We start from the raw sequence: 7,254 nt of genomic DNA, 5'->3' as shown, positions 1-7,254 counted from the left end.
TGCCCAATTATTTACAAATGGGTTAAGGATCTTGAACTTTGTCCAGGCAACAGGAAACAGCGAGTTCTTGTTAACTTGTTATCATATTCCACTGTGACACCCGGGACTCTGTGCCAGGGCCTGCCTCCTACCGAGACCAGGCCAGGACTGCGGAGAGCTGCTCTCTCGGCCTGGCTGTTGTTGACCCCATACAGTCAGAAGCGTTGGTTACTGCGAGGAGGAGGAGTGGCAAGGTGGAGAGAGATGCTCTGAGGGGCAGGAGTACGGAGAAGGCAGAGGGTGGGGATGGGTTCAGGGCTGCTGTGAAAGAACACCTGGGAACATCCCCCAGGTGGGGAACACCTGGGAAAGCCCTGCCTGTTGTAGGCTGAAGGCGGCACTGGACAAGGTAGAGGTATGCAGAAAGCTACCATGGCAATGACTTCACTCAAATCCTGCCTCGCTTCTAGCTACCCTGCCTCATGAGCAGCCCTTAGTAACAGAGGCCTGCTCATTTCCTGTGTGCCTCTGGTTTGCCATAGTCTGCTTCTGCCTTTCACATGATGTGTGACATTCAGTACAAAAATCACGAGACAGAAAACAGAAATCGAAAGGGCCATCAGCCTATGAGGCAGACAGTAAAACCATGAGACGGAGAGAATTTAAATGGCAGAATATAGGCAAGTCTGCCTAGAAAAGGCAGGCAATTCATGGGAAAAGGTGAGCAACTACAGCAGTGAAGACGGCAACCATAAATGGAATGTTAGAGAATAAACCAAGCTGGGGCCACATTAGGCTCGGCAGATTGCTGCTCGCGCAACAGAATCAGGGTCGGTTCCTCGCACACACAGCATGACAGCTCACAACGGTCTCTTATCTCCAGCTCCAGGGGACCCAACGCCCTCTTCTGGTCTCTGTGGGCACTGCACACACTGTTGCACATACATGCAGGCAAAAATACTCATACTCATCATAGGTAGAAGGCACGTACGTTTGAGTATTTGCCTAATCTGGGAACATGGAGACCAAATCCAGTAATCTGACATTTGTGGAAACATATATTTTGGATTTATAGCATGTGTAGAAAAAAAAAAAGATGCCTCGGAAGAATTAGAAGTGTGCTCTCTTATGGCTTATACAGACAAATGAGGTGGAATTATGGTATTTACCAATAAAACCTTAAGGAAGTAAAATAAGGCAATAATAAAAATGAAATGGGATTGAAGAAAAAAATGGGAGAAATGAGCAGAGAATAGATGTAACAATCTATTTTTAATTATTTTACAGTTGTTGTGTGTGTGTGTGTGCACATGCATGTGTCACAGTGCAGTGTGAGGGTCAGAGGACAGTTTGTGGGAGTTGGTCTTCTCCTTCCGTCATGTGGGTCCTGGGCTCAAACTCAGGTCATTAGGCTTGGCGGTAAGTGCCTTTTCCACTGAGCCAGCTCACGGACCCAACGAATACTTTAAACGTATCACAATGTAGCTTCTATCCATGAGTGCCAAGAATGACATGTAAATAGCATGTAGAGACCAACGGAAAGACAGGTTGTCAGGTAAATAACCTTTACCACAGCCACTTTCACCACAGTTCGTACACTGCTCCCTTTAAATGAGGACAAAGAAACAGATCTGAAGAAAAATGTAAAGGGAACTATGCATAGGAATAGGCCCCTAAATCTGAAAAAATGTGAAAAGAAAAAGCAGCAAAAAGAAACCTTGGATGGACATGATTATATCAAACAGACCTCAGCACCAACATTATTTTTTAATTAATTTATATTTTTATTAATTATAGTTTATTCACTTTGTATCCAAGCTGTAGTCCCCCTCCTCATTCCCTCCCAATCCCACACTCTCTCCCTCTTCTTCTCCTATGCACCTCCCCCAGTCCAGTGATAGAGGAGGTCATCTTCCCCTTCCCTCTGACCCTAGGTTATCAGGTCTCATCAGGACTGGCTGGCCTTGTATTCCTCTGTGGCCTGGTAAGACTGCTCCCCCCTCAGGGGGAGGTGATCAAAGAGCTGGCCACCAAGTTCTTTTCAGAGACAGTCCCTGTTCCCCTTATGAGGGTACCCACTTGGACACTGAGCTTCCATGTACTACATCTGTGTAGGGGTTCTAGGGTTATTTCCATGCAAGGTTCTTGGTTGGAGTATCAGTCTCAGAAAAGACCCCTGGGCCCTTTGTTTTGGTGCTCTCCTTGTGGAGCTCCTGTCCTCTCCAGGTTTTTCTATCTTCCCCTTCTTTTATAAGATTCCCTGCACTCCCAAAGTTTGGCAATGAGACTCAGCATCTGCTATGATATCCTGCTGGGTAGAGGCTTTCAGAGGCCCTCTGTGGTAGGCTCCTGTCCTGTTCACTGTTTTCTCCCTCTTCCGATGTCTATCCCATTTGCCTTTCTGAATGAGGATTGATCATCTTACCCAGGGTCCTCTTTCTTGCTTAGCTTCTTTAGGTGTAGAGGTTTTAGTATGTTTATCCTATATTATATGTCTAATATCCACTTGCAAGTGAGTATATACCATGTGTGTCTTTCTGCTTTTAGGATACTTCCTCAGGGTGATCTTTTCTAGTTCCTACCATTTGCCAGCAAATTTCATGATTTCCTTGTTTTTAACTGCTGAGTAGTAGTCCGTTGTGTAAATGTACCACAATTTGTGTATCCATTCCCTAGTTGAGGGACATCTGGGTTGTTTCCAGATTCTGGCTATATGAATAAAGCTGCTTTGAAAATAGTTGAGCAAATGTCCTTGTTGTGTACTTGAGCATATTTTGGATATATGCCTAGGAGTGGTATAGCTGGATCTTGAGTAAGCACTATTCCTAATTGTCTGAGAAAGCACCAGATTGATTTCCAAAGTGGTTGTACAAGTTTACATTCCCACCAGCAATGAAGTAAGGTTCCTTTCTCCACATCCTCTCCAGCATTTTTTTTTAAATCTTAGCCATTCTGATGGGTATAAAAGGACCAGCATTATCATCAAGGCCAGAGAGGCTATTTCAAAATGTTAACAAGACATAAAGTAATCCCAAACTATATGCACCCACAGGCTCCTAGGAGACACGTGGCTGAATCAAAATCAAGATGAGCAGCAATCTGTAATCACACCCAACAGCCTTAACACACCACAGTCATTGATAAGACAGACAGAAACATTGTGAAGATAGATGCCGAACCATGTCTTTAACCGACTCAGCCTTATGGAGCGAACATCCCAGAATACACTTTTCAACGGGCATAAGGATAGACTGGACTCTGCATGGTCAGCCATCACCAATTTAGAATGGAAGACACATAATTGTGTTCTTTGACCATTGTGGAATTGAACTAGAAGTCAGCGAAAAGGCGAGACATTCCTAGGTAACTCAATGAGCTGTTTGAATGAGCTGTTCCCCGTAAGTCTCAGACATTTGAATGCTTGGTCCCCGGTTGGTGGAACCGCTGAGGAAGGATTAGGAAGTGCGGCCTTGTTGGAGGAGGTGGTCGCTGGGCTTCTCACTGTCCCCAGTGTGCTCATTCTCCCTCCTGTTCACAGACCCAGATGTGAACCCTCAGTTCTTCCTGCTGCTCTGCCTCCATTTCACTGTCATCGACTCTCACCTCTGGTACCACAAGCCAAATTAAATGCTTTCTCTTACAAGTTGCCTTGGTCAGAGTGTTTTTAACATTAGAAAAATTGTGAAGACACTCAATGGTCAGTTACTAAGTCTGAATACTATCAACAAATGAGTGTTAAACACAAACTATCAAAATATATGAGAGGTGGCTAAAGCTTTGAGAGGAACTGATGGTATTTGCTTGCACTTAAAGGAAATGGTCTCAACTATTTAAAAGCCTTTGCATTAAGAAACTGGAAAAATAAAACCACACCAAAAACAAACAGAAGGAATCAGAAATCAAGAGCATTGAAATGGAAAAAAGAAACAAAAAGTTTGTCTTTAGAAAACAGAGATAACATTGCTACTAGTTTATAATTATGTAATTCTCACTGGGCTAATGAAGATCAATACCTCTGCAAGGCGATTTCTAGGTAGTGCTGTCTCCGAATGCAAAGAAGTAATATGACCCCAACCAGCTGTTCACTGAGCAAATACTTAAGTCTGATCAATGCCAGGAACTGCCTTAAATGTCTGGAACACATCAAGGTTGAGTAGAGTATTTGCAGCTGACGGACCATCAAACCATTTTAATTAGAAGCTGCTTTATTAGAAGCCGCACGACCCAAGGTCATGAGGAGCAAAATGAAGAAAGCAGGAGGCATTGTGTCCTTGGCTTTCACAGCATGCTAAAACGGTGCTGGAGTCAGACAATGCGGAATCGTCATTCGATACAGCTTTACAGACCAACGCAACAGAACAGAAAGCCTGAGGCAGATTCACCATCCAGAGACCACTGCTGCTCAACCTGAGAGCCCTGAGCACCCCCCCCAACAAAGGGCAGTGTTTTCAGGGGTGGCTGCTGGGGAAACTGGACGTCCACGTGCAGAGGAACGTGGCTGACTGCTGTCACCCAAGCTTGAAAATCAGCTGAAACTGGGCTAAAGATCCAGATGTGCCTAAAGCTATGATGCCACTAGAAAAAAATTCTTTAGAAGTTTTAAGATTTGGGAAGGGGCAAAGAGTTGTGTGGGGGGGGGGGATAGCACATGATTGCCCTTATACGTAGGAAACCCAAGCAAAAAGCAAACAAACAGCCAGCAAAGAAACATTAACTCAGCGGTTCTCAACCTTCCTAATGCTGCGACCGCAAACATAATTTTTTTATTTTTTGGTTTCTACTTCATAACTGTGATTTTGCTACCGTTATGAACCCTAATATCTGTGTTTTCCAATGGGCTTCGGGGTTGTGAGCCACGGGCTGAGAACCACTGGATGAGCAGACACAGAATAGAAATGCAACCTGTAAAACAGGGTGTGTGCTAGGTGGACAGTGTTCCCATCATACATCTGACAAGGCGTTGACAGCTAGAATATTCAAGCATGGTGCTGTTTTTCTTCTGTTTTCAACTTGATACACTACAGTCACTTGGGATGAGGGAGTCTCCAGTGAGGAGCTGTGTCTGTCATAGTGGCCTGTGGGCATGTCTGTTGCACCATCCCTAGGCAGGTCGGCCTGGCAGGTAGAACAAGAGTAGGTAGACAAGCTAGTAAGCAGCCCTCCTCCATGGCCTCTGCTTCGGTCCCTGCCTCTGTGCTGCGAGCTTCAGCCTTGGCTTTTAAGCCAAGTACTCCTGTCCTCCCCGACTTGCTTTTGGCCAGTGGTTTTTGTTTTTGTTTTTTTTATCACAGCAACAGAGACAAAAGTTGGATGATATTGAACTAAAAAAAAAAAAAAAAAAAAAAAAAAAAAATCAACAGCATATAACCACAAAACCTGATTTAAAATAGGCAGTGTGTCTAAGCTGACATTTCTAGCAACAAGGCCATGAAAGAGGCCAACATGAAAAAGCATCGTCATGAATGGTTAATGATCCGGGCCATGCAAGTCACACCTGCAACAGGTAGATATGACTCCACCCCAGCAAGAATAGTTTCCAAAAAGCCTGAAACACTGTGGAGAGCATTGAGAAAAGGGAGCATTTGCACACTGCTGAGGAAAATGTGAATTAGTGTGGACATTAGCGAATACAGTATCGAGGTTCCTCCAAGCTTGAACCGCTGCCTGATCCAGCCACATAGTAGGTATACATCTAAAAGAAAAGCAATCAGTATGCTGCCAAGGCCTCTGAACACATATGTTAGCCGCAGCTCCATCGACAGGCTGAAGTCAGAGTTATAACCTGTCCATCAACTGATAAATGGACAAAATAAGATTCAGTCACAGGGATGAGTGAAGTCTTGCCGTTTATGCCAGTGTGGTTGGAACTGGAGATGTCAGTTGAAATAACGTAGGTGCTTGAGATAGATACTGCATGACTGGAATGGAGAGATGGCTCAGTGGCTTAGAGAACTGCCTGCTCTTGCTGAAGACCCAAGTTTGGTTCCCAGCACCAACATGGCAGCTCCAGTGTGGAGATAATATACAGAACACACATGCCTGTAACTCCAGTTCCTGGGGAGCTGATACCCTCTTCTGGTCTCTGTGGGCATCAGGCACAAAAGTGGCGCACAGACACACATGCAGGGAAAACACTCCTGCACATAAAATAAAACCTCAAAAAACTTTTGTCAAGAAAAAAAAGAAAGATAATGCATGATTATGTGACCATGTAGAGTCTTAGAAAGTGTTAATTTCATAGAACTTGTAAGCAGAATGGTGCTGACAGAGGCTGGGGGAGTAAGTGAAGGGAGAGATGGGGAAAGACTGGGCAGCAGTTACTAAGAGTCAGAATTTCTGGTGTGGACAGCAATACGGGTGTTCAATGATAATATGGCGCCCATTACAAAAAGTCAGATAAAAAGATTTTTAGTCTCACCTTGAAGAAATGATGTTTGATGTAGGCTAATCGATTTAAATATTATGCAATGCAATCCACGCATCAGGACGTTATAGGACAGTCTATAACACACAATTTTGTTTTCACATATTAGTTGAAATTTAAAATTACATATACAGAAGCCACATTTTTAGTAGAATCTCGAAGGTTAGTTGTATCCTGAGTTCAAAAATGTTTTGCGGTCTACCTGCACCACAGTCAGGTTCCTAAATGGTGTGATGGCCAATCTTTTTTTTTTTATTATTGAAAAAAAATTTATGCAACATATTCTGATCACTAATGATAGTTTATCCTAGTTGTCAACTTGATGCGCCTGGAGAGAGGGACTCTTTAAACAATTGCCTCCGTCAGATTGGCCTGATGGACAGTCAATTAATTGCTAATTCATGTGGGAAGGCCTAGAACACAGCGGGTGGGCTGTCCCTAGGCAGGTGGGCTTGGGCTGTATAAGACAGGTAGCTAGACAGCCTGCTTGAAGGTCACAAGTCCAGGCCTCCGGGGGCACTGGGACTGCAGGTGGCTCTGCTTTTACCTGTTCTGCCTTCTCCCACTGGTCTCCGGCAGTTTCTCCACAATCACCATATGCTTCCGGTAGCCCGCCGCCACTCCCCATCCCCCACCCCCACCCCCACCCTCAAGCCCCCGGCGATCCAGTGGCTTCTGCCCCAGGTAAGTCCATTTGGTCTTGTCCGCGTCTCAGAATATCTTGTCTGGAAAGTGGGTGCAACAGGGCCGGAGAGAGGGCTCTACGAGGAGCCCTTGCTCTGCCAGGGGACCGGCTCGAGGGCGGCCAGCCCCTCCGTCCACCGCAGGGAGAAGGCTGGGCTTTTCCTGTC

This window comes from Meriones unguiculatus, chromosome 6 (assembly GCF_030254825.1).
Source record: "Meriones unguiculatus strain TT.TT164.6M chromosome 6, Bangor_MerUng_6.1, whole genome shotgun sequence".
Classification (NCBI taxonomy): domain Eukaryota; kingdom Metazoa; phylum Chordata; class Mammalia; order Rodentia; family Muridae; genus Meriones; species Meriones unguiculatus.
This window is presented reverse-complemented; position numbering follows the sequence as displayed.